Source organism: Columba livia, chromosome 15 (assembly GCF_036013475.1).
Source record: "Columba livia isolate bColLiv1 breed racing homer chromosome 15, bColLiv1.pat.W.v2, whole genome shotgun sequence".
Lineage (NCBI taxonomy): Eukaryota > Metazoa > Chordata > Aves > Columbiformes > Columbidae > Columba > Columba livia.
In genome coordinates this window covers 107841-135785 of record NC_088616.1, presented here as the reverse complement: position 1 = coordinate 135785, position 27945 = coordinate 107841, and the positions used below count along the sequence as shown (strand labels likewise).

At 35.0% G+C, this 27945-nt stretch overlaps 1 pseudogene; it reads left to right on the top strand.

Moving 5' to 3' along the window:
• Window positions 1-167: 167 nt before the first annotated feature.
• On the top strand, window positions 168-27945 carry LOC102096953 (sucrase-isomaltase, intestinal-like; annotated as a pseudogene).

The following is a 27945-nucleotide window of genomic DNA, read 5'->3' as shown; positions in this document are numbered from 1 at the left end:
AAATGTGCAGATCGATTCATTTTTAGTTTGGGTGTTTCAGGAAAATGAAAACAATTCTTCATCATTAGAGTGGAATGGAAATGGTAATAGGGATGTAATTTAAGATGGAAATAATTTCTAGGCTTTCCCAAAATTGTAATTTTTTGGTTTCCTCCTTCTGGACAGAGATGGAAAAGAGAAAATTCAGCAAATTGGAAATTGTATTTATCGTCCTTTTCTGCCTGGTGGTGGCTGTGGCCTGTGTACTCATTGGGATTCTAGCGACGAGGGAACCTGCGTCCCAGAGCACACGTGAGTGCCCAATTGAAAACGAAACCAAATGATCTCTTTGATAGAATCAAATTACATGTAAAATTAATAATATATTAAAATATAAATATAAAAATAAACTATATAAATGCATGTATAGTTTTAATTTTACTTTTATATCTGTCTCTAAAATTATGTAGAAATATAAATATTATATATATAAATACAATTATAATATATATAAATTAAATTTTTAAATTATTTAAAACTTTAAAATGATTTTATAAACTGCAGAAATTTGGCACTTTCCCCAGGATCTGATGGGGATTAGATTATTTATTTATAGCATAGTATAGTATATTATTTTATATTTTATATAAAATAATTTTTATATGAAATATAGAAAATAAAATATAAAATATTATAAAATATTATAGAATATTTTATATAAAATATATTATATTATATTATATTATATTATATTATATTATATTATATTATATTATATTATATTATATTATATTATATTATATTATATTATATTAATAAAACTAATATAGATAAAAATACAAATATACTAGATATAATAAATATAAATACAATTTAAAATTTTAAAAATAGTTAAAATTTTAAAAGTATAGTATAATCTGTGAAAATGGGATGCTGCCCCCAGGATCTGATTATTTTAATGCATGTTGTGGTCTAGGTCTTCAGAAAGGTGGAAAAATCACCAACTCCTAAAAAGGAAAAAAAGACAATAAACATTTTTCTTCTGTCATTTGCAGAATTTTTTATGGCTCTTGATGTTTTATCATTAACCAAAATTGAACCGGAGGCACGTGCTGGTAACAAGGATGTTGAACTGTGGAAATACATGAGATACAGTGTAATTAAAGGCAAATTTTATTGCATAATAAAATAATATTCCCCCTAAACCTCAATTTCCTTTTGCTTCAAAGTGGCAAAAGAGGAGGATGAGAAACAACTTGGGAAAATAATTAAAAGGACGCTGTATAATAATAAAAATTATAAAATAGAATAACAATAAGAATCATGTTAGAATTACAATTTAAAGTAAAAATAGTAGTAAAATTAAAATTAAAAGTAAAAATAGTAGTAATACTAAAATTAAAACGAAAAATAGCATTACAATCAAAACCGGTTGTAGCAACATTAAAATTAAAATTAAAAATAGTAGTAGTAGTAATAGTAAGAATAGTAAGAATAAAAAAGAATAATAAAATTTTTCATTTAAAATCTTGAGTTTAATCTCTTCATTTCTCTCCTTCACAGAATTTTCCCCAAATTGCCCCAGTGTGGAAATAACGGAGCGCATCGACTGCATCCCGGATGAAGTTGCCACCAAGGTCTGAAAAAGGAGAAAAATCTGTAAAAAAAATGCCACTATAGGCTATAAAACATGGGATTAATTACTCCAATAATAACAAAAGAATAGAAACCTTTTAATACCAGAAAAGGGATTTTTTAAACATTTTTTTGGTGAGGTGCAGCCATCAACAGTCACCAATTTAACCAATTTCAACCCAAGACAAAATCTATGTGTTGACGAAATTTGCATTTTAGGCAGAAATATTGCAATATTTTCTGAAGCAAATTGTATGTCCATTGGTAATGGAGATCAGAATTTAGAAAATCGAGCGTTATTTTGGTTTTCCAGTAAAAAACATTATCATACTGTCATAAAATAACATGTAATACAGTTTGGCTGCTGAATTCATTGACATTTTTGAACTGTACCAAGTGACCCACATTAAATATTAACTAATAAATAAAGTTATAACACTATAATAATAGCATTAATAGCAGTAATAATAGTAAATGTAATAATAATAATAACACCAACACTAATAATAATAATAATAATAATAATAATAATAATAATAATAATAATAATGGTGATTTGCTGCTGCTTGGTTTACTGCTAAGTGGATTCCTGCTTAAATACTCCCTGGGAAAATGACAATTTATTTAAATGACATGTAAGCTCATTCCATGCAATTTATTTAAATAATTATTTAAAAATACGTATAAACTATATTGAAAAAATACACTTAAATAGCACTTAAAAAGACACTGAAATTACATTTTAAAATTACATTTTAAATGATGCTTTCTTTTTTGCTGGGGATGCAGTAGCTGTTGGGTGGGTTATGTGGGTTTTATGGTTGTTTTATGGTTTTTATAGCCTGAAGAGAGTTAATGATTATTTATACAAAGTGATAAATCCCGTTAAAGCCCAGGTTATCAAAGGCAGGGTAATAAATAATAAAATAAAATAAGTCCAAATAAGACATCCAGCTTTTATCTTGCCTTCAGCACATGACTTTTTTCACAGTTTTGCCTCTGTTACCACAATAATTCCCCAATTTCTCTAATTTCTTCACCAGATTCGTGTCACTTGTGGTCTTAAGAAAGACCAAATGTCCAAAATTTTCATTTTATTTTCAGAACTAAGTAACAATTTTCCACTTCTCCATGCTCTTTGCCACCTGAAAAACCCATTTGGAGCCAAAGTTGAAATATGGAAATGTTCTAAATATTTGATATATTTGGAGTGGGTGGGCGTTATTGTGGCATTTCTCTGTATAAAATGTGGGGTTTTCATCCCCAAATCTGTGTGTGCAAATATATAGAGATATTATAAAAACTGTGTGTGGGGTGTTATTCTGGTATTATTTGTCCCAAAATGTGGGGTTTTTGCCCCAGGCGCTGTGTGCACGACGTGGTTGCTGCTGGAGCCCCCTCAGTGCCAGCAGCGCCCTCTGGTGCTTCTTCTCCTCTGACCACGGCTACAAGATGGACACAGGGCCACGGGACACGCCGCAGGGTGAGTTCACACCAAAACTGCTCTGCTCTCTTTTATTTTATTTTATTTTATTTTATTTTATTTTATTTTATTTTATTTTATTTTATTTTATTTTATTTTATTTTATTTTATTTTATTTTATTTCTTTTAAACTTCATTTCATTTCATAATTTCATTTCATTCATCATTTCATTCCATAATTTCATTTCATTCATCATTTCATTTCATTTATTTCATTTCATTGCATTTAATTGCATTGTTGTATTTAATTCCATTTCTAATTTTATTTCTTCCCTTCCCTTCCCTTCCCTTCCCTTCCCTTCCCTTCCCTTCCCTTCCCTTCCCTTCCCTTCCCTTCCCTTCCCTTCCCTTCCCTTCCCTTCCCTTCCCTTCCCTTCCCTTCCCTTCCCTTCCAGTTGGTTTTCATTTGTTTTAAATTTCTTTCCGTTTCATGTTCTTTCACCTTATTTTAATGTCATTATTCCCTTGCCAGGGCTGGAGGCGACGCTGACTCGTCTCCCATCACCATCACTCTTTGGCCAGGATGTCAGCTCCGTCCTGCTGACCGTGCAGTTCCAGACACAGACCCGGCTGCGCTTCACGGTGATTTGGGCACCAGTTGGGGCAGATTTGGGACTGGGGCAGAATGGGGTGCTGGGGGGTGTATAAAGGCCAATAATTCCTTTTCTCTGTGAGAAAAATTGCAAATTTCAAAAAAAGATCTGATCTTGTCTTCATTTTTTTTTAAACTGTCTCTTCTTTCTTTTTCATTTTTTGTCTTCCGTTTCTTCGTTTTTTCTTTCTTTATTGTTTTTTTCCTTATATTTTTCTCTTTTTTTAAAAAAAATATTTTTCTTTCCTTTTCCTTTTCCTTTTCCTTTTCCTTTTCCTTTTCCTTTTCCTTTTCCTTTTCCTTTTCCTTTTCCTTTTCCTTTTCCTTTTCCTTTTCCTTTTCCTTTTCCTTTTCCTTTTCCTTTTCCTTTTCCCTTTCCCTTTTCCCTTTCCCATCTTTCTTTCACATTTTTCTTTTTCCTTTTTATTTTTTCTTCATTTTTTCAGCAGTGGAAAAGTCGTGTGAGTCATTTGGGGGCTTTTTCTCCAGAAAACCGTGACACTCGTTGTCCGTGCTGGAGGTCGGTTGCCTCCGGTGCCCTTTTCATTTGCAAACAGCTTCTTCTCCTCTTCGATAGATGGACACAATGGAAAGACAAACAATTGGGGGGTTAGGAGCTCTATCTCACCAGGTTTGAGTTTCACCATCTTTTGATGAGTGAACAGGACGGAAAAGCACTTTCCACATAAAATCTGGGATTTTAGCAGCTCTTTCTCATGGGTTTTAGATTTTAACATCTTATTTTCCACTTAAATTTTTTAATCTCTTTGTTTTCTAAAAAAAAACAAACTGCAAACCTCAAGAAATCAAAGTTGGATGAACAGCACCAAAACCCACCAAAAGGCGGAAGTGTCAGGAGGAAATATTTATTAAATACATTTAAAAAGTGATTACTTAGCTGACTGCTATAAATTCTTCAAATTTTAGTAATTAGGATTTTTTTTTTGTTTTCCTCGTTATTTGCTTTCTTAACAGCCTCATTAGCAAGCATGTGAAAGAAGCAGTGGGTGCTCAAGGCTGATTTATTTGGCACGTGAATTTTTAAATTTAGTGGGATCTGTTGAAAACAGTGCTCTAAAAAATTTCTCAAATTTTCCATGGGTTTTCATTGAATTTGGCAAAATAATTTGGGACCTATTTGAAACAGTGCTGTGGAAGATTGCTTCAGTTTTTCTGAAATTCTTTTAATTTTGAATAAAAAAAATATTGGGCTGTTTGGAGATTGCTTAAATTTTCCTTAGATTTTCATTTGTTTTGGAAAAAAAACAAATATTGCATTTTATGGTTCACGATTAATAATTCACAATTAATACATTATTATTAAAAACACCCTGTATTTTCACGTGAATTTGTCCAGATTATGAGATGCAGATGACAAAAATTAGCAGTCGCTCATGATACGAATTCTTAAATAAAAATTTGGGGTTCCGGGGGGGGAGTTTAGCAATATGAATGAATAAAACAAAAAAATTTACACAATATTTGAACTTTTCTTTTTTTTTCCCCAGGTTTGACACCACCATCGGGCCACTTATCTACTCTGAACAATTTTTACAAATTTCCATCAAACTCCCCAGTGACAACATCTGTGGGGTGGGCGAGCACGTGCACAAGCAATTCCGACATGATGTCAACTGGAAAACGTGGCCCATGTTTAGGCAAGACACCGCCCCTTCTGCCGTAAGAACTTCACTTTTTTAGCTTTTCCTCCTTTTTGGGTAAATTTTGGAATTCAGCCATAGTTGGCACATCAATACCCACCAAGTTCTTTCCCTTAGATGCTCATCAAATGTGACAAAAATGTGAGATACCACCAAAAAAATTCCTGTTGGAGTAGACTTTTGGGAAGATTTGGATTGAATTGCTTGGAGTTTGCAGCAAATCAACAAACTGATATTTCAGCAAATTGCTGCATCAATATCCACCGAGGTTTTTTTCCCCCTAAATGCTCTCCAAGTGTCACAAAAATGTGAGATACCACCAAAAAAAATCCTGTTGGAATAGATTTTTTGAAATATTTGGATTGAATTGGTTGGGTCTTTTCCTGTCCGTGCACGGCCGTGTGCAAAATTCAGTAGATTTAGTATTTTTCCTTTTGTTGTCTTGTATCTTTAGAAATAATGCAAACGTGCCCTTAGCAGCAGGTCTGCCTGCAATTACTTTTTTCTCCATTTTCTACTTTTTTCCCCAGGTGATTTCTAGGGCACACACTTCTCAAAAAGTGTAAATGCATATTCTTCCATCTGCAATGAGACGTTTTACCCCAAATCTGCGTCTGTTTGGCAAAATATCTCTCTATCACTCTGTCAATGTGCAAATTTTTGTGATTTAAAACCAGTATTTCATTTTACATTTGTGACTTCATTTGATTTTTTATTTCAAATCAGCTTTTATATTATTTTTCTTTGCTTATTCCTTTTTCTGACTCAGATTTGCAACAGTTTTTAAGGGGATACACTGAATTCTGAGTGACACGAATGCGATTCGGGGAGCAGCTTGACAGTAATTAATGTCAGCAGCTCAGTTAATTAATATTTTAGAATTGTCTTTTGAGGCATTGTCTATGAGCTGCAATATCTATTTTGTATTTTGAACCAAAAATTGGAACTTGCCTTGAGAAAATTTGTAGAAAAGTTCTCCTTTGTTTTCTTTCTGTCCTTACTCGAGATGAAATTTATAAATCTTAACTTTGAAATAATTTGTTTTCCTCAAATTTGGGCTTTTGATTTTAAGCAACTCAAAGGCACTCCCAAAAAAGAGAAAACTAAAAATAATGAAACTCATGTCAGTGATTTTATTTTTATTTCCTTTTGACACATTTAACTTCACATGTGGGATATTTTTGAGACACCACAGCGTGCATGAATTTTGACTAAAAAAAAAAAAGTAATATCTTCTGTTTTCCTTTAGAACATGGATAATTTATACAGTGTTCAAACTTTCTTCATGTGTTTGGAAGACACCAGCGGCGCCTCGCTTGGCGTTTTCTTGCTGAACAGCAATGCCATGGGTAAGGACATTTCCTCCATAAGTATTTTTTTTTAAATTATTCAAATGATCTGCAGCACCATGGTAAAGGATGTTTGCTCCTAAAATATTGAAAAAAAAATTAAATATATTATTGTCGAGGGTTTAGATTGCGGGGTGACTATAAAACCCTGGCAATGTATTGTTAACCCCCTCTCCCCACCACTTCCCCCTTTTTGCCCCTCCCTCTCCCCTTTTCCCACTCAGGACAGGCGATCGGGAGGGAAAGAAGGACAGAGAGAAGAGAGTTGGAAAAATTAACAATGTTTTACTAATGCTACTAATAAGAATAGAGAAAATAATACAAGATATACAAAACCAATCTTGACAGTCTCAGCAACTGCAGGGCAGGCACCCAAAGTCCTGGACTGGACTCTGCAGCCAACTGGAGCTGGATTCAGTCTGTCACTGGCCTCAGTTCGCAGGGACGACTAGCAAGGTCCTCTCCTAATGTCGGCCATAAGCAGAAGAGAAAAGCAAAGGGAAAAGGGACGAGATCCTCATGATCTCCCACTTTTATATGAAGTATTCACATGAATGGGGTGTTATACACAGTTGGTCAGTTTCTTGCTCACTTGCTTCTCGTCGCCCCTCTCGCGAGATCTCCATCCGTGCTTATCAATAAGTTTGCATTCCATTGCCAGGTTTACCAAAACATGTGTCTGGTTCTCCAGGAAAATGCAGTTAATATGAAGCTTTAGCTGGCAGGCAAATTCACTGAAAGAGAATCTTGTTTTTAACAAAACCAGGACAATTATTTAAATGACAAAGTTTAAAGTTCCAGTAACGGGTTTCAGTTTCCTTCAATATTTTTGTTAGATATTTTCTGTAATTTTTCAATCTTTCATTTCGGTATCACAGTTATTTGAGATTTAAGTAACATCCCAAATTAATTTTGTTGCATTTTGTTGCTCTCAGAGTTTGCCCTGCAGCCAGCACCAGCTGTCACCTACCTAACAAATGGTGGAATTCTTGATTTTTGCGTCGTTTTGGGTGACACCCCTGAGCAGGTGGTGCAGGAGTATGTGACGGTATGTTAGAGAATCGGTGTAGAATTTAGACATATAGAATAATTTTAGAATTTAGAATTACAGAATTATAGAATCATTTTTGAATTTAGAATTATAGAATGACTTTTGGAATTTACAGTTATAGACTCACGGAATCATTTTAGAAATTAGAATTATAGAATTACAGGATCATTTTAGAATTTAGAATTATAGAATTATAGGATGATTATAGAATTATAGGATGATTATAGAATTATAGAATCATTTGAGAGATAATCAGAGAATTTTGTGTTATCAAACCGCCACCACTCACTATTTTGAGGTTGAATTTCCAGTTTATCAGGCTGCCGGCGCTCCCGTCCTATTGGACGCTGGGTTTCCAGCTCAGCCGCTATGGCTACGAGACGCTGGAGGAGGTAAAGGCCGTCGTGGAGCGCAACCGGGCCATCGGCCTCCCATACGTGAGTAAAATCAGATTTTTTCCTCTTTTTTCACTTTTCTGTACAAATATTAAGTGTCATTCATTCTTTTTTGTGTGTGAGCAAATTTTCAGTTCAGTTGTCCAGCTCAATATGTTTATTTCCATGTTTCCTCATTTCTCATTATTTTTTCTCTCAATTTTTAACCCAAATTTTCACCAGTTTTTCATCACAATTTTCACCAAAATTTTGAACCATTTCCTCCCAGGACACCCAGTACACAGGTATTTCTAGCTAAATTTTCCCCAATTCAGCAATGGATAGCAGTTTAAAAAAATTCTGTAGGTGCCCATATCCAGCTACTTTTCTGAGAATTTTTATTCTCATTTTTCATCAATTTTTAATCACAATTTTAAACAAAATTTGTAACCACAATTTTGAACCATCTCCTTCCAAGAAGTCCAGTACGTGGATATTTCTTGCTATTTTCTTTTCCCCAATTTAGGAACTGATAGCAGTTTAAAAAAATCTTGTGGGTGTCCATATCCTTCTGCTTTTCTGGGAATTTTTAATCCAAATTTTCATCAATTTTTAACCAAAATTTAGAACTGTCTCCTTGCAGGATGTCCAGTACACAGACATTGACTACATGGAGGCCACAAAAGATTTTACTTATGACAAAATGAATTACAAAGACCTGCGCAGTTTCCAAAGCTTTCTGCATAATTATGGGAAAAAATACATCCTCATCCTGGTAAGAATTTAAACATTTATTTTTCCATTTAAAATCACATTATTTAATTTTAAACATTATTATTATCAGTATATATAGTTCATATATATCTATATTTTAATATGTATGTTGTGACATGAGACATCTTTCCATGTGGCTGCTGGGTCCTACAGAAACAGTGTGGCAAACCAAAAATTGATGTAGAGAACAATTACATATAAAAAATATTAATATAACGTAACGTAACATAATGTAATATAATATAACCATTTTATATGTTTATAATAATTTATTTTAATATTATTTTAATAAGTGTAGATAATAAGAAATTATACATTATTAATTATTTATTTTAGTCCTTTTTTGCTTATTATGTATTGATTTATTATTATCTGAAATTATTTCTAGGTTTTTTATTTATCTATTTTTATTACTACTATTAATATAATACTATATCTGTTGTGCCATGAGACATCTTTCGGTGTTGTTGCTGGGCTCTGCATCACCAGTGGACATTATTATTTTATGTTCATTTTCGTGTTCAGACTTGCTGTAGAGAGCCAATAACCAAGAGAAACCTCTTCTTTTGTGTCGGGGATTGGCTCAAGGAGCACAGACATGAGTTCACCAAGCAACTGTACGAGCAGAGCCCATTTTAGTTGACATAAGTAGGCCTTAGTTAGCTTGTCTATTAGGCCGTGGGAAAGGGGGGAACGGAAAAGTACTAACTAAGGCAGGGTTAGGATATTTTTGAAGAGATAAGAGTCAGAAGAATGTGGGATGCGCATAGCTAGCTAAACCCAAGTAGGTGGAGTAAGTAAATGTGCTTAGCCTATTAGATAGAGACAAGTATGCATAATTATGGTATTTGGTATAAATGCACGCTATCTCGGGCAATAAAGTTGAAGTATGCTTTATCACTCATATTGGGTCGGCCGCATTTCTTCCTCCGTCCGCTTGGGTCTGGAACTCTGATGGGACTTTTCTCTGCACTTTTGGGGTGATTTTTCCCATTTTAGGATCCTGCCATCAGTAATGAGGCTCTGGCTGATGGTTCCCCCTACCTGGCCTACGAGAGGGTCCAAAACCGGAACATTTGGGTTAACGAGTCAGATGGAGTCACACTGTTAGTTGGAGAGGTAAAAAAAATCCATTCAATTTGAGCCATTTTTTTGCTATTTTCAAAATTTTGCAACTTTTCATGTTTTTTTTTTCATGAATTTTCTTAATATTTTGGTTTTTTTCAAAAGGGAAAGAGATTGTGAAGGTTTGGGAGACACGGGTGGTCAATATATTTTAATTTTCTATTTACTGCTTTGAAAATCTCTTTAGAAAAAGAGGACAAATTTGGAACATTTTCATAACTTCAAAATAATTTTTGATTTGAAAAGTGAGTTTGGAGTTCAGAACTCATCAGTTACTGAAGCTGCTTTCTGCCTTGTTTCTGTGTGTAAATTTAAGAATAATTAATAACGATAACTCGTATTTATTAGAATGATAATTCATATATTAAAATGATAGATAATATTAATAATGGTCATTCATATTAATTGATAACGTTAGTGATTCACAGCTCAAAAACCTTTTTCCAGTCATGGTATCAAAGCTGTCCTACAAAATTATTAATTTTATTCCCAAATGCTGCTCCAATAAAACAATGCCCAGAATTTTGAAGGAAATCTGAGAATTTCAATCTTTCTGCAAATTCATTTTAAAAATTAATGTATTTATTTCCACTTTTTAATTGGCAGGTGTGGCCAGGAAGAACCGTGTTCCCCAACTTCACCAACCCCGAGTGCACCAACTGGTGGGTGGAGGAATGTCAAATATTTTACAACCAGGTTCCCTACGACGGGATCTGGATTGTGAGTAATTACCCCAAAATTTTCACATTTTGCAAAAAAAAAAAAAAAGGCAAATTGGTCTGGATTGATTCAAAGGAAAATTTCCTGCAAATAACCTGAAATCCATGTGGAATTTCTGTATTTTCTGTTCAATGTGTTTGGGTAAAATCCTTGTTTTTCTGGAGTCGGATGGATTTGTTAGAAATTTAATTTGATGCTTCTTGCAGTAATTTAAAGTAATTGACTGTAGTTCAATTTATCCAAGAACTGAGTCCAGGATGGTAGTTGCTGATATAGCTTTTAGTTTTAATAAATGCCACCTTTTGGGAGAAATTATTTCCCTCCAGAAAATAATTATAATACAATAATATATTTTATTATATACTTTAATTATAATGTATAATTATAATATATTAATTATAATAATTTCCAGGCCAGAACAAATAACATTTGTTCATAATGCAGGATTTGGGAACAATTATTTTACTTAATTTCTCCAGTTTGGATGGAGTGGTCATCACCACTTAAAATCAGCTTTTTGACATTCAGAAAGATTGAGTAGTAGTAGTTTAGTAGTAATTAGTAATAATTAGTAAGTAGTAGTAATATTTTTTTATTTTTATTTTCATGTTAATATATTTTTAATTTTATTGTTAATTTTTATTTTAATTATTTTAACTTATATTCTTAATTATTATAGATTTTTTAATTATTTTGCAAATTCATGTCCTCCTTGCTGGATGACATCCTCAAATCGCTACTGGGTTTGTAACTGTATATTTGGCTAAAAACACAGGAATTGTTGTTATGCATAAATGTGATATTTGAAATTTGCAATTTACAATTTTTTTGGGATATGAACGAAGTAGCCAGCTTTGTTCCAGGCTCAGCCAGGGGCTGTGAGCAAAATGACCTGAATTATCCTCCTTTCACACCCCGTAAGTCCCTCGTCTTTAGCTGTGGAGTGAAAAATAATAGAAATCAGAATATTTGTGGATTATCATCCAATCAGCTAAAAAGTTTAAATTCTTTCTCAAGAAATTGGAATTTGACACTACATGGTCAGATCAAATTGTTCAGAAATTTGGGGTGTAGTTGTTTTGGGTAAATAACTCTTTGTAGGCAAAATCCATCTGGAAGCTGGATTTAAGTTTATTAAATTGAAAAAATAATTCAATTCCTGAAATTGGAAACCTGCAGTAACACTGTGTGACACCACGGAGAAACTGGTGCTTTGATCTTGTGGTTAAAAACTGAGAAAAGGGGCAAAATGTCATTCACACACATGAAGGGAAAAAAATGAACAGAAATACTGTTTTTTTCCTGTAATTAAATTTAATTAAAAAAAAAAGAAATGCAATTATATCAATTTCAATGCACTGCAGATATTGTTGACAGAGTCCTGTACGCCCAGACACTCTGCATGGACGCGGTGCAGCAGTGGGGGCGACAATACGACGTTCACAACCTGTTTGGCTACTCCATGACCATCTCAACACAACGGTGAGGAAATCTGCCTGAAAATTTGGCTGAAAAAGGGAAAGTTTTGTATTCATTTTCATCGTTTCCCTTGTTGTCATATTTTAATTTTTTATTTAATTTTATACATTTTAATGTTTAGATTTTTGCTTTATCTTATTATTTCCCTGATCCCAGTCTCTTTCTCTTCCAGCGCCATTGAACGTCTCTTTCCAGGCAAGCGCAGCTTCCTGCTCTCACGGTCGACGTTTGCGGGTCAGGGAAATTTGCTGGGCACTGGCTGGGGGACAACGCGGCCACCTGGGAGTACCTGCACTGGGCCATTCCCGGCATGCTGGAGTTCAGCCTCTTCAGCATCCCATATGTACGGGAACCGTGAACATAAAATCCTTAGAAATAGATTTCTAAAACATTTAGACTAAAAAATCTTGAAAGGATTCAAAAATTTTATAAATCAAACATTTAAATAATTGTATGGATAAACTATGAATTAATATAACAAAACGGAATATGAAAATACAAAGAAAGATGTGTAGATAAAAAATACATATAAAAGTAAGAAGTCTCAGTAAATGTCTGAATAGATCAAATGAATAAATATAAATTAAAATAGGATATAAAGATGCAAATAAAATGTACAGATAAATAAATATATATAAAAATAAAAATATAAATAATCTTATGAATAAGCGATTTAATTAATAGAAATTAGTTCATATTTATTAAAATAGAATATAGAATAAAATTAAATGAAGTGGTAAATATAAATAATTATATAAAACATTAAAATCCATAAATGCATAAATAAATTAAAAGAATGAATATGAATTAAATACAATCATATAAAGTAACTTATTTTTATTTTATTATTGGTTTCATTATTTACCACAGTATTGATTTGTTAATTGATCTTAGTCCATCTCTATTATTTATTGAATTATTTAGCTAATTGTTGATTTTATTATTTATTTCATTCTTAGTATTTATTTTATTATCATTTTCGTTATTCATTATTTATGTAATTTATTTTTCTTTATAGAATATACTGGGTTTTAGATTTCCAGGCACTGGTACCTCTGATATTTGCCATTTATTAATGACTGAAGTGAGGCTCATTAAATACCCATTTTACTTTTCAGAATTTGAATTTATGTGACTTTTGAACTACTTTGTGAATGCATAGTCAGTTTAATTTTAATTTCAACTTCAGTTCTTAAGTACAAATTATTCCAACTCCCATTGTCGAGATAGTGTGGCTCTAAAATTAACTTCAGACCTTGGAGGCAGAAAAAAAAATACAGAAAAATCTACTTCCGTTGAAAAATAAATCAGAAATTCTGTGCTTCAACTAGAGGAAAATACAACGGGAAAATGTAGGTACAGCCAAATGATTTGGAAGAAGTGTAGAAATGAAAAATTGTAGAAATAAGATTTGGCAGAAATTAATTTTGCAGAAACAAAATTTTGTAGAAATAAAATTTGGTAGAAGTGAAATTTTGCAAAAATGTGTTTGAATGACTGTGTTACCCTGGTCAGCAAGTAGGGATGAATTGAAAAAAAATGTCTTTTTATTGTCAGGTGGGAGCAGATATCTGCGGTTTCTTTGAAGATGCGTCGGAAGAACTTTGCAGACGGTGGATGCAAGTGGGAGCGTTTTACCCCTTTTCCAGGAACCACAACACCGAGAAACGCATTGTAAGTGGCAAATCCCGCTGCCAAAATTTCTATTCTGAAAATTAAATTCAATTCTGATAGTTCAATTTCTGCCATTGGTGCTTCACAGTATCACAGTATCACAGTATGTTTGGAATTGGAAGGAACCTCAAAAGATCATCTAGTCCAATCCTCCCATGGAGCAGGAACACCCAGGTGAGGTCGCACAGGAACATGTCCAGGCGGGTTTTGAATGTCTCCAGGGAAGGAAACTCCACAACCCCCCTGGGCAGCCTGGGCCAGGCTCTGCCACCCTCACTGAGAAGAAGTTTTTTCTCAAATTTAAGCGGAACCTCTTGTGTTCCAGCTTGATCCCATTACCCCTTGTCCTATCATTGTTTGCCACTGAGAAGAGCCTGGCTCCATCCTCATGGCACTCACCCTTTATATATTTATAAACATTAATAAGGTCCCCCCTTAGTCTCCTCCAAACTAAAGAGACCCAGCTCCCTCAGCCTTTCTTCATAAGGGAGGTGCTCCACTCCCTTCATCAACTTCGTTGCCCTACGCTGGACCCTCTCCAGCAGTTCCCTGTCCTTCTGGAACTGAGGGGCCCAGAACTGGAAACAGTATTCCAGATGTGGTCTCACCAGGGCGGAGTAGAGGGGAAGGAGGACCTCTCTCGATCTACTAACCACCCGCCTTGTAATACACCCCAGGATGCCATTGGCCTTCCTGGCCACAAGGGCACAGTGCTGGCTCATGGTCACCCTGCTGTCCCCAGGACCCCCAGGTCCTTTCCCCTACACTGTTCTCTAATATGTAATTTCCCAACCTATACTGGAACCTGGGGTTGTTCCTGCCCAGATGCAGGACTCTACACTTGCCCTTGTTAAATTTCATCAGGTTATTCCCCACCCAACTCTCCAGCCTGTCCAGGTCTCTGATGGCAGCACAGCTTCCAGTGTCACCACTCCTCCCAGCTTGGTGTCACCAGCAAACTTGCTGACAGTCACTCTATTCCCTCGTCTAAATCTTTAATGAATATATTGAATAATATTGGCCCCAGTACTGACCCCTGAGGCACTGCACTAAATACTGGCCTCTAACTAGACTCCGCACCATTGACTGCCACTCTCTGGCTTCTCTCCCTAAGCCAGTTTGCAACCCACCTCACTACTCTATTGTCCAGACCACACCTCCTCAACTTAGCTGTGATTAGTGCTTACACTGGTTCAAAATGATGTTTTGGGAAATCCTTGCTCCAGACGGTTCCGCTTTGTCAGGTTAATTTTGGCTACCAGGAGACGCGTTTGGCATCATGTCATTTTCTGAAATTCTGAAATCCTCATGTGACGACGGATTTCGACCTGATGGCGGCTCCAACCAGCAGGGAATGGTTCATGCTCTTGGAACCACCCGCCACTGTCGTATCCTGAATATGCAAGAGCAATGATAATTTTTATTTTAAAATAATTTTTAAATTTTTATTATTATTCTATTTTCATTCCTTATTTTTTCTTTGTTTCAATTTTTATTCTATTAATATTTATTTATAATCAATAATATATTAATAATTAATAATTATTAATATTTATCTTATTATTATGTATATTTATATTTTATTTTTAGTTACATTTACATTTATTTGTAAATTCCATATTAATATAATTTTATTTTTTAATTTTTAGTCTTACTTTTACTTTATTATTATTCTTTATATTTACTTTGTTTTGATTTGTATTTATGTTTTATGTTTTTATTTATTTTTCAATGCCCTATTCTTATTTCTTCTTTTTATTTCTCCTTTATTTTATTTGTGTTTCTGTCTGTCTCTTTCCAGCCACAGGATCCGGCCGTTTTTGGTGCCGATTCCATTCTGGTGAACTCCTCCAAGCTCTACCTGAGCATCCAAAGCACACTGCTGCCGTACCTGTACACGCTCTTCTACTACGCCCACACCCGCGGCGACACGGTGGCACGGATGCTGCTCCACGAGTGCGAACCACAAATTTCTGGCAACTCCCAGAATTTACGCGGAAATTACAAATTTACAATTTCCCCATTGGCTGTATTAACAGAATTATCGAGTCATTTTGGTTTAAGAGATCCTCAGGGTCATAACGAGTCCAGCGGTAACCATAAACCTGACCCTAACCCTAACCCTAACCGTAACTCTAACCCTAACCACCATAACCCTAAGTCTAACCCTAACCCTAACCCTAACTCTAACACTAACCGCCGTAACCCTAACCCTAACCCTAACCCTAACCCTAACCCTAACTCTAACTCTAACCGCCATAACCCTAACCCTAACCCTAACCCTAACCCTAACCCTAACCCTAACCCACAACCCTAACCCTAACCCTAAACCTAACCCTAACTCTAACTCTAACCCTAACACTTACCCTAACCCTAACGCTCTCCCTAACCCTAACCCTGACCCTAACCCTAACCCTAACCCTAACCCTAACCCTAACCCTAACCCTAACCATAACCCTAAACCTAACCCTAACCCTAACCCTAACCCTAACCCTAACCCTAACCCTAACCCCAACCCTAACCCTAACTCAAACTCTAACCCTAACCCTAACCCTAACCCTAACCCTAACTACAATCCTAATCCTAACCCTAACACTAACCCTAACCCTAAACCTAATCGTAACCCTAACCCTAACCCTAACCGCCATAAACCTAACACTAACCCTAACCTAACCCTAACCCTAACCCTAACCCTAACCCTAACCCTAACCCTAACCCTAACCCTAACCCTAACCCTAACCCTAACCCTAACCCTAACCCTAACCCTAATCACCGTAACCCTAACCCTAACCCTAAACCTAACCCTAACTCTAACTCTAACCCTAACACTTACCCTAACCCTAACGCTCTCCCTAACCCTAACCCTGACCCTAACCCTAACCCTAACCCTAACCCTAACCCTAACCCTAACCCTAACCCTAGCCCTAACCCTAACCCTAACCCTAACCCTAACCCTAATCACCGTAACCCTAACCCTAACCCTAACCCTAACTCTACACCCTAACCCTAACCCTAAACGAAACCCTAACCCTAACTCTAACCCTAACCCTAACCCTAACGCTAACCCTAACGCTAACTCTAACCCTAACCGCCATAACCCTAATCCTAACCCTAACCCTAAACCTAACCCTAACACTAACACTAACCGCCGTAACCCTAACCCTAACCCTAATCCTAAACCTAACCATAACTCTAACCCTAACCGCCATAACCCTAACCGTAACCCTAACCCTAAACCTAACCCTAACACTAACACTAACACTAACCGCCGTAACCCTAACCCTAACCCTAATCCTAACCCTAACCCTAACCCTAACCCTAACCCTAACCCTAACCCTAACCCTAACCCTAACTCTAACCCTAACCGCCGTAACCCTAACCCTAACCCTAACCCTAAACCTAACCCTAACACTAACACTAACACTAACTGCCGTAACCCTAACCCTAACCCTAATCCTAACCCTAACCCTAACCCTAACCCTAACCCTAACCCTAACTCTAACCCTAACCGCCGTAACCCTAACCCTAATTCTAACCCTAACCCTATCTCTAACCCTAACACTAAACCTAACCCTAACTCTAACCCTAACCCTAACCCTAACCATAAAAGAAACCCTAACCCTAACTCTAACCCTAACCCTAACCCTAACTCTAACCCTAACCCTAACCCTAACGCTAACCCTAACCCTAACTCTAACCCTAACCGCCGTAACTCTAACCCTAACCCTAACCCTAACTCTAACCCTAACCGCCATAACCCTAACCCTAACCCTAACCCTAACCCTAACCCCAACCCTAACCCTAATCCTAACCCTATCCCTAACCGTCACCCTAACCCTAACCCTAACCCTAACCCTAACCCTAACCCTAACCCTAACCCTAACCCTAATTCTAACCCTAACCCTTACCCTAACCCTAACCCTAACCCTAACCCTAACCCTAACCCTAACCCTAACCCTAACCCTAACCCTAACCCTAACCGCCGTAAACCTAACCCTAACCCTAACCCTAACCCTAATGGCCATAACCCTAACCCTAACCCTTATTCTAACCCTAACCCTATCCCCAACCCTAACTCTAACCCTAACCCTAACCCTAACCCTAACCCTAACCCTAACCCTAACCCTAACCCTAACCCTAACCCTAACCCTAACCCTAACTTAATTAAATTGGTAGCACTAAAAATATTAATTTCAAATAATTTCATAGTAATAAAATGCTATTGGCAGTCGATGAAATTCTTCTACATTTGTATATATATTCTAAAATTTTAATATGTTTTTTTAATCTTAAAGTTTTATTTGATTTATTTTTAAAATTGTTGATTGTTTTTAAAATTTTAATTTATTTCAATTTCTAATAATCTTGCAGCATCACCATATGAAACTTTTCAGCAGTGATTTTAGACAACTATGACCCTGAAACATTATGATTGCTTCTGATGATATTAATTAATCTGTTCTTATGTACGTGCAATTAATGCTGCTGATTTCCCATATTTTTAACAGGTTCTATTCTGATGAAGTGACATGGAATGTAGATAAACAATTCCTCTGGGGTCCTGGGCTCCTCATCACCCCTGTGCTTGAGCCGGTAATTCTCAATTCATTATTTGTAATTAATTAACCAACACAATGCAAATTATTCCCTCTGTTTGAAACTGCCTGTGGATTTTCTCACTTACTCAGACCGGGGTGATATTTTTATTTGGTTTAAAAATCTGAATTCCCCTATTAATATTAATAGTTATAGCAATAATATTAATAATATTAATAAGGAATATAATTAACAGATCATAATATTGTTAATAATATTAGTAATATGAATAACATAATCAACAATAATATAAAGAATAATATTAATAGTTATAGCAATAATATGAAGAAGGAATATAATTAATGGAATCATAGATCATAATATTGTTAATAATATTAGTAATAACAACAATAACAATAACGGTTGAATTTCTGTTTGGCACTGGCAGAGGGTGGAGGTGAACCAGGCGTACATCCCCGACGCAGTCTGGTACGATTACCATTCGGTGAGTAAGTGGGATTAATTAGGGGGTAATGAGGGTGACGGACGTGGGGATTAACATATTAATAGGTCCATATTATTAATAATGCACAAAATGTTGCCTATCTCCTTTCTGGAAAGGTATAGAATGTACAATATATGCAAAATAGTATAGATTATGTCTTTTTGTAGATATTAAATATGTATTTAAGATTTAGATATTGAATATTTAATATCTATACATATTAAATGTACAAATAAAGATCAAATATTCAATATAATATATTATACATTAACTATATACTGAATATCTCAATATATTTCTGCATATATGTAATTTATTTAATATATTTAATATGTTTGATCTTTATATATAGTTAATGTATAATATATTATATTGAGTGTGTAATTAATATATAATTACGATATTAAGCAAGATATAGTATATATTCATAGTATTACCAATGCACAGAGCATTGCTGTTGCAAATCCATTTCCCCGCCTGTGGTGGTGGTTTCAGTGCGTGGGGAAGGGCCATGGTTTGTTAGAGGCTGTCACCAAGTTGCTCATTAATTAAAAAGTCTGCTAGAATAAGGAGAATTAATAAGGCAAAATTCAATAATTAGGCTTATTTATAGATAGAATTTTGTAGTTTTGTGGTCTCTGCTTTTTGGACATTCATGGTGATACAGATGTTGCAAAAGGGCAAATGAAGAAAGAAGCGACACCTGTGGAGGAAAGATTAATTATTTCCCCTGTTAATTAGGGCGGGCAGCTGTGGGCGCGGTGGCAGCACTGGGACCTGTACCTGCTGGGTAAACCCAGCCTGGACTGCTGGGGAGTGAGGGGCAGCCAGCACGACTACAGACAGGTAAACCCTGTCGGCCTGAGCTGCTGGGTAAACTTGCCCTGAACTGAGTAAACGTGACCTGAACTGGGTAAACCCGGCCTAAACTCCTGGGTAAACCCATCCTGGACTACTGGGGAGTGAGGGGCAGCCAGCACGACTACAGACAGGTAAACCCTGTTGGCCTGAGCTGGTGGGTAAACTTGCCCTGAATTGAGTAAACGTGACCTGAACTGGGTAAACCCGGCCTAAACTCCTGGGTAAACCCGGCCTGGACTGCTGGGGAGTGAGGGGCAGCCAGCACGACTACATACAGGTAAACCCTTTTGGCCTGAGCTGGTGGGTAAACTTGCCCAGAATTGAGTAAACGTGACCTGAACTGGGTAAACCTGGCCTAAACTCCTGGGTAAACCCGGCCTGGACTGCTGGGGAGTGAGGGGCAGCCAGCACGACTACAGACAGGTAAACCCCGTCTGCCTGAGCTGCTGGTTAAACTTGCTCTGAATTGAGTAAAGGTGACCTGAACTGGGTAAACCTGGCCTAAACTCCTGAGTAAACCTGGCCTGGACTGCTGGGGAGTGAGGGGCAGGAAGTCAGTCATGGCCACCTGATCACATGAAAAAAATGGCATTACTCTCATTATCATTATTTCTGGGTTTGTTTTTATATTTTTGAAAGTTTTAAACTTTATTAATTTTAATTTTGTTTTTATTTTTATTTTTAATTTTTATTTTATTTTTTTGTTTTTATTTTTTGTTTTCATTTTTTTGTTGATTATTTTTTTAATTTTTATTTTATAGGTTAATATTATTTTTTTTGCTAATTTTGATATTTAGTATTTTACCTATTGTTTTTCTTTTTTGTTGTTTGGTTTCTATTTCTAAATTTTTAAATTTTCTTTTAATGTTGGGGTAAATATGTAAGTTTTATTTAAAATTTTGTTTTTATTTTATAATTATTCTTGATTTTATTTTTCCTTCTTTTTATTTTTAATTTGGGGGTATTTTATTTTTCGTTTTAATGTGCGTTTTTTTTTTTTTTAATTAGAATGATCATAAATATCAGCATTAATGAACACTAGCAATATTATAATATCAGTTTTATTATTAGCATTACTCTTAATATTACCCTACATCACAACACCACATTGTTACCAGTAGCAGTATCTGTGGGTTTGAGTTAGTAATTAGTTAGTAATCTTTAGCATTTGCAATTTGGCAATAACTCCCAGTCACTGCTTGCTGCTGCAGCCGGAGACAAAACATGTTTAATAATGATATTTATTAAATACTTTAATTTAAATTAATCATAATTTATTATATTAAATGTCTTTTACAGCCGTAAGAATCCCCTGGGACTCATCGTCGCGCTGGATGACGCTAACGAAGCCATTGGGGAAGTATTGTGGGATGACGGAGAATCGACAGGTGAGTCAAATGTCAAGATGAAGGAATTATGATAATCCAAATACTAATACTTGCAGATTGAAGACTTGATTTGGTTTCATGGGAGAAGCAAAATTTAAAAAATTGAAATGATTTTTAAGCTTTAAAAGTAATTTGTTTAATTTAAAAATATTTTTAAGTTAATTAATTTAAAATTTTAAATTTAATAATATTTTTCAATAATTACATTTTAAATTCAAGTAACTGTAATTAATTTAATTTAAGTGAAATAACTATAATTAAAATTAAATTGTGATAATGACATTAAATTGTCATAAGCAAATTAAATATTAAATTTGATTTTCAATTCAATTAAATAAAATTGAAATTAATTTTTTCTTTAATAAAGTTACAACAAGCTATTATTACTACATATAGAAAAATGCAATCTTCTTCATTTTTAAAATTTTTATTTTAGGCTAAATTATTATTTTTTTTTAATTGTGCAAATGGACCTCAGAATGCAAAATATTATTTTAATTTTGAGGCAAAGGAATATTTGGAAAATTAAGAACTTTGAATTTTTGAGGATTTGCATCCATTTTTAATGAGATTTAATTGACTTTAGATATTTAAATCCTTCGGGTGCCTTTTGAAGTTTTATCCCTCAAGATACATTCTCTAGAAAAGACAGAATATTTAATATTAACATTTAATATATAAATTAAATATTAATATTTAATATTTATATTTTATAATATGGATGGTTTATTCAATTTAAATTTGTTTAAGTATTACATGACATAATATAAATTGTATATATTATAAAAACCAATTAAATTTATATATCATTTAATTAATTTAATAAGTTTATAATATGTATAACTCAATTTGATTTAGTTGGAGTATGTAGTCCTTCACCTAAGAGAAAATTCTTAATAATTTGGGAGAAAAAAAAGAAGTGGGTTATGACAGACAGCAAGGAAAGGCTGTCAAAAGTAATAAAAAATAGGTTTCTAAGGCTAAGAATAATTAAAATTTAAAAAACATATAATGAAAGGGCAAAAATGGGCAGGTTAGGTGTTTTTTGGCATCCCAGCAGCACATGTTAATAACATCACATCTCAACTTCAGAACTTGAAAAAGACAATGAAAAAATCAAAATTGCAGGAAAAATGTAGAAATTTTGACACCCCGGGTGAATTTATTGGAAAATTTGTATTGGCAGGAAGTTCATTTTATTTCCTCTTCAAACAGTGTCGTAAGTTGCTGCAGTTTGGGGTGGTTTGGAGGTAACAGAAAGGATAATAATATTAATTATAATGATATATATAATTAATTAATAATAACATTAATGTTTTTTTTTAGGCACGGTTACCAGTAAAAACTACATTTCCTATGACTTCAAAGTGTCCAGTGTAAGTATAAATATTTTTTTTAAGGATTTAATTTTAATTTAAAATTTTAATCACTAATACTTTCTGTTGGCATTACCTTTTTTTCCTCTCCCTATTTTTCCTAGATTTTTTATTAAAAGCGAAGTACCTGAAAAGTTGCCGTTTCAAAATATTGTCACTCAATCAAGGAGGAAATATAAAATTTGTCTTCCTTTATTTTTTTTTTAATATCTGGAGATTCCAAACCTTCTCCAGAACTGAAAACAAACAAACAAACAAACAAACAAACCAAAACCCCAGAAGAACTTTACAGAGTTTATAACAGTTTATAGAGCAGAAAAATTGTGAAGCATGAGTGGCGGTTGGGATAAGGAAGGAAATGAATGGATTGTTTGATCTCAAAAATTAGAAAATTTGACAAAAATTCTGGTATATTTAAAAACAAATCTAGCTGAATGTCTACAACGAGTGAGATGAAGAACATGAATTTGTTATATGCATATGTATATTATGCATATAATACAGAAACATCTATAATTTATGTAAGAATTTTATATATATATAACCCAGAAAAATAATGTTGCTTGCCAACTTAAATCGGGAGAAATTTTGGCAATTCAGCAAAATTATTTCATGATTCCTCAGAACGTTCTAGAAATGAACATCACGCACAACAACTACGTGGATCCCAACAACCTGATGTTCGAAGAAATCAAGATTTTGGGCTTGCTCCAGGAACCAGCGTCCATCACCGTGTTGCAGAACAGCAATGTGCAGATTTCATCACATAATTTCACCTACGATCCTACAAATAAGGTAAGAAATAGGAAAATTGGACTGACATGTTTCTGTATTTTATATATTGAAAGGGAGATTACTTTGTACTACGGCAAATGCCACAGTATAGGTGAGGTATTTTATTAAAATGTGAAATTATGATATTTACCTGAATGATAATGTTAATTATATTATTAATATTATACATAATTTATTTTAATGATATGCACTTTTGTTTTAATAATATACATAATAACATACAAAAGGATCTCCTCAAACATTGCATGCAACACCACTTTCATTTTTGCATTCATTTATATTCATTTATAAGGCGAGCGACAGCTCTAGGATTTTAGTCGATATTGTAGGAGGGTAAATAATATTGACATTTTTCAACAATTATTAATTGGAAAAATTAAACGTAAAATTAAACATAATAAAAATTAAACACAAAATTTAAAATTTTAAAAATTAAAATTAAAAGTAAAACACAAAATTTGAAACTTAAAAATAGGAATTTGTTTTTCCAAAGAGTGCACTCATCTGCAGGATCAGACCTTTTCCAGATGTTCCAGATGGGAATTTCAAATACGTAAGTTTGTAAAAATGAAGGTTTCTCTAGAGCTCCTAAGGTTGGTGGAGCGAAATTTCTTGCTTTTAAGTATCTGAAAGAAAGAATAAATTAATAATGCTTTATTGTTTAACATTTATAGGCTACTCTCATACAAGGGCTCCAGCTGGAACTTGGCAAATCATACTCGTTAAGGTGGACACCGGGAATCAGCAATAATGAGAAATTCGATTGTGATCCCAACCCAAGTGCATCCCAGGAAAACTGCGAACAGCTCGGCTGCACCTGGGAAGTAAGAACATTTTCTGCAAACCAATTGGGACTTTTATTGTTACAACAAAAGAAACTGTCTCATTTGTCCTTTCAAGGACCTTTTCTGAAAAGAACACAGTTTTCAACAACTTCTGTTCTTCTGTAGTATGAGAAAAATAGAGGAAAAACTTGGCATTTTTTAAGTTGATAACAGATTTGTACTAAGCCGAGTAGACTTGAGATCTCCAAGGCTTATACTCATTGAAAAATAAATAAATCCAAGTAAATAATAAATGAGCAAATAAATAACGATATTTAAATGACACAGGTTCCTCTGGAATCGAGATTCTCAGAAGAAATCCTTGAATTTTCATCCCCCCTCATTGTAAAAAAATCCCCCTGCTGAATCTTATTTAAATCTCTATTTATTTATAAATCCAGATATTTATATGAATTCATTTTGGGCACATCCTCTTGAAGGTGTACAAAACGTCCAGACAATAGAGATTTAAAGTTGTTTTTTAATATTTGTTTTGGTTTTTTTTTTTAGGTGAAATTCACAGATAGAGGGAATATCAAATCATTGACACTTTGTGATGATACAGATGGGACTGAACAGACTTGAACTAATTAATTACAATTAAAATAGTCTAGAGATAGGTGGGTTCAGCCCCACTTTTTTATTGTTTCACAATAACATGAAGATTTTGGGGCCGAATTCAAAATTAATTAATTACCCGGTTAAAAACCAGGGGTTTGGAATTCTTGCTGCTAAATAAAAATAAAAACAAAAGGTACTTATAAAAAGTCATCACATCAGAAAGTTTAAATTAATTGAAATAGTTCTCAGTTAATTTATATTCCTTTAGATATTGTTTCATTTACATTTTTATTAATTTATTTTATTTGTTTCCATTAATTTAAATAATTCAGTTAGTCATTCCTGGCCCAAAATAGAGATTCTTGATTTCTCGACCCAAATATTTTGAAGGAATTTGAGAAAGCGAATAGAAATTGAAAGGAACTCACCTCATCCCATTTCCATCTGCAGGAAGTCACCTCTGATTTTAGCATTCCCTACTGCTACTACAATGGCCCCGACAACGGTTATTCCATTGCTGATGTCATGTACGTGTCGTCTGGTGTGACGGCCAATGTCACCTTCACGCAGAAGGACCTCGAAGAGTCCCAGAAATCCACGTCACCCACCAGCACCCTGCGCCTGGAGGTGATATATCACAGCAACCACATGCTGCAATTTAAGGTGAATTTCTCCAAATTTACATTCTTCCACTGGTCAAAATAATGTGATTTCCAGGAGTAATGTTTTTGGTCCATTTTTTGTTATCTAAGTAAATTTTTCATTTTAACCAAATTGCTTTTATTGCTCCTAGTTTCGAATTGACTCTTGCCAATTTCTATGATACCTGAAGAAAATTCTCTTAAATCTGGCTAAAAATTCAACCGCAAAGTTGAAATTTATTTACCGCACACAAAAATACATTTAAATCAATATACCTAAATATTTAAATAAGCCATTCCTGGCCCAAAATAAAGGTTCATAATTTCCCAACCCAAATATTTTAAAGGAATTTGAGAAAGTACATATTGAAAGAAAATGCTTATTTCAGGAAATGTCATCAACCATAATTCAGTAATTCAGATGTTTTACTGTTATTGGTGAGAAAATTCAGTAGTTCAAGATTTTTTACTGTTATTGGTAAGAAAAAATGGAACAATTTTCTGTGTCCGTCTCAGAGTCTCTCAGTCTGTAGATTAATTTGTATCAGCCAATAGGAGTATCTAGTGGAGTCCCCCAGGGGTCGGCACTGGGACCAATACTACTTGAAATATTCATCAATGACGTGGATGACCTTTGTCACTTGGATGGCCCTTGTGGCCAGGAAGCCAATGGTACCTGGGGTGGGTTAGAAGGGGGTGGTCAGTGGGTCAGAGAGGTTCTCCTGCCCCTCTGCTCTGTCCTGGGGAGACCACACCTGGAATCTTGTGTCCAGTTGTGGCCCCTCAGTTCCAGCAGGACAGGGAACTGCTGGAGAGAGTCCAGTGCAGCCACCAAGATGCTGAAGGGAGTGGAGCATCTCCCGTGTGAGGAAAGGCTGAGGGAGCTGGGACTCTGGAGCTGGACAAGAGGAGCCTGAGGGGGGACTCATTCCTGGGGATCAATATGGAAAGGGGGAGTGTCAGGAGGTTGGAGCCAGGCTCTTCTGGTGACAACCAGTGACAGGACAAGGGGCAATGGGTGCAAACTGGAACACGGGAGGTTCCACTTAAATTTGAGAAGAAACTTTTTGGGGGTGAGGGTGGTAGAGCCTGGCCCAGGCTGCCCAGGGGGGTTGTGGAGTCTCCTTCTCTGCAGACATTCCAACCCACCTGGACACCTTCCTGTGTAACCTCATCTGGTTGTTCCTGCTCCATGGGGGGATTGCACTGGATGAGCTTTCCAGGTCCCTCCAACTCCTGGCATTCTGGGATTCTGGGATTACAAGAAAATGTTTTCACTATTTTTATCATGAATTCTCGAAAACATAACTTGCTAATTTATCCATATTCCATGTGCATTTTCCATGTATAGATTTATGATTATGCAAATGAACGGTATGAGGTGCCGGTTCCGATAAATCTCCCCACGGCCCCCGAGAGCACAGTCGAGAATCGACTTTATGATGTGGTGGTTCAGGACAAACCATTTGGCATCCAGGTCCAACGCTGAAGCACAGGGACGGTGATGTAAGCCACACTTATATCATTCAACTTCATTTTTTAATGCAATTTTACTAATTTTATTTTTCCTTTATTTTTTCATTTTGAATTTTTTTGTTCAAATTTTTAATTTAATTTAATTCATTTAATTTCATTTTTCTTTTATTTATAAATTTACTTTAAATTCACCTCATTATTTCATTATTTCTTCCTCTTCCCTTTTCTTTCTTCACCTTTTTCCTTTATTTTTTAATTTTCAAGCCAAAATATTTTATTGTCCCATCTCTTCTAAATGCCACATGACAAGCTTTTGTGTCTGTCCCATAAAACAACCCCACCTGTCAAACACTAAGCTCTTCTTTAAAATAATAAAAAATTAATTGCAAATTGACTTACTTTTTGCCAACCAGAGCAAATTATTTATTTCACAATTCAGCCCCCCACATCTATGGCAGTTGCTGGAAGAGCTATCAAAGTGTGACTTAGTTTCTAACAGAAAAAAACATTATTTACACTCAAGATTTTAACATAATCTGTGCAAAAAATACTTTAAATTCTTAAAAATGTCCTAATGTTGTTAAAGTTTTCTTGATAACCATAAAAGCTTTATTCCAAATTGGGAATAATGAGATTGTTTAGACACTTTCTGCCATCTTGTTCTATTTCCCCCGTTTCAGCTGGGATTCTCAGCTCCCGACCTTCACCTTCAGTGACATGTTCATCCAGATTCCGACACGTTTGGCTTCGCAGTATCTGTATGGATTTGGTGAAACCGAACACACCACATTTCGCCACGACATGAACTGGCACATCTGGGGGATGTTCACCAGGGACCAACCTCCTGGAGTATGTGGAATTAAAAAAAAAAGTCCATTTTGCTTTCTTACCTGGAATTTCTGCTTTTTTATGTGTGTTTTGAGGTGATTTTGGTGCCCCAGTGCCACCATTTCATGTTTTGAGGTGATTCTGGTGGTACCATTTTGTGTTTCAAAGCGGTTTTGGTGCTCCTGCTGCCACCATTTTGTGTGCTGAGGTGATCCTGCCGCCTCTGGTGCTGCCGTTTTGAGCCCTGAGGTCCTGCAA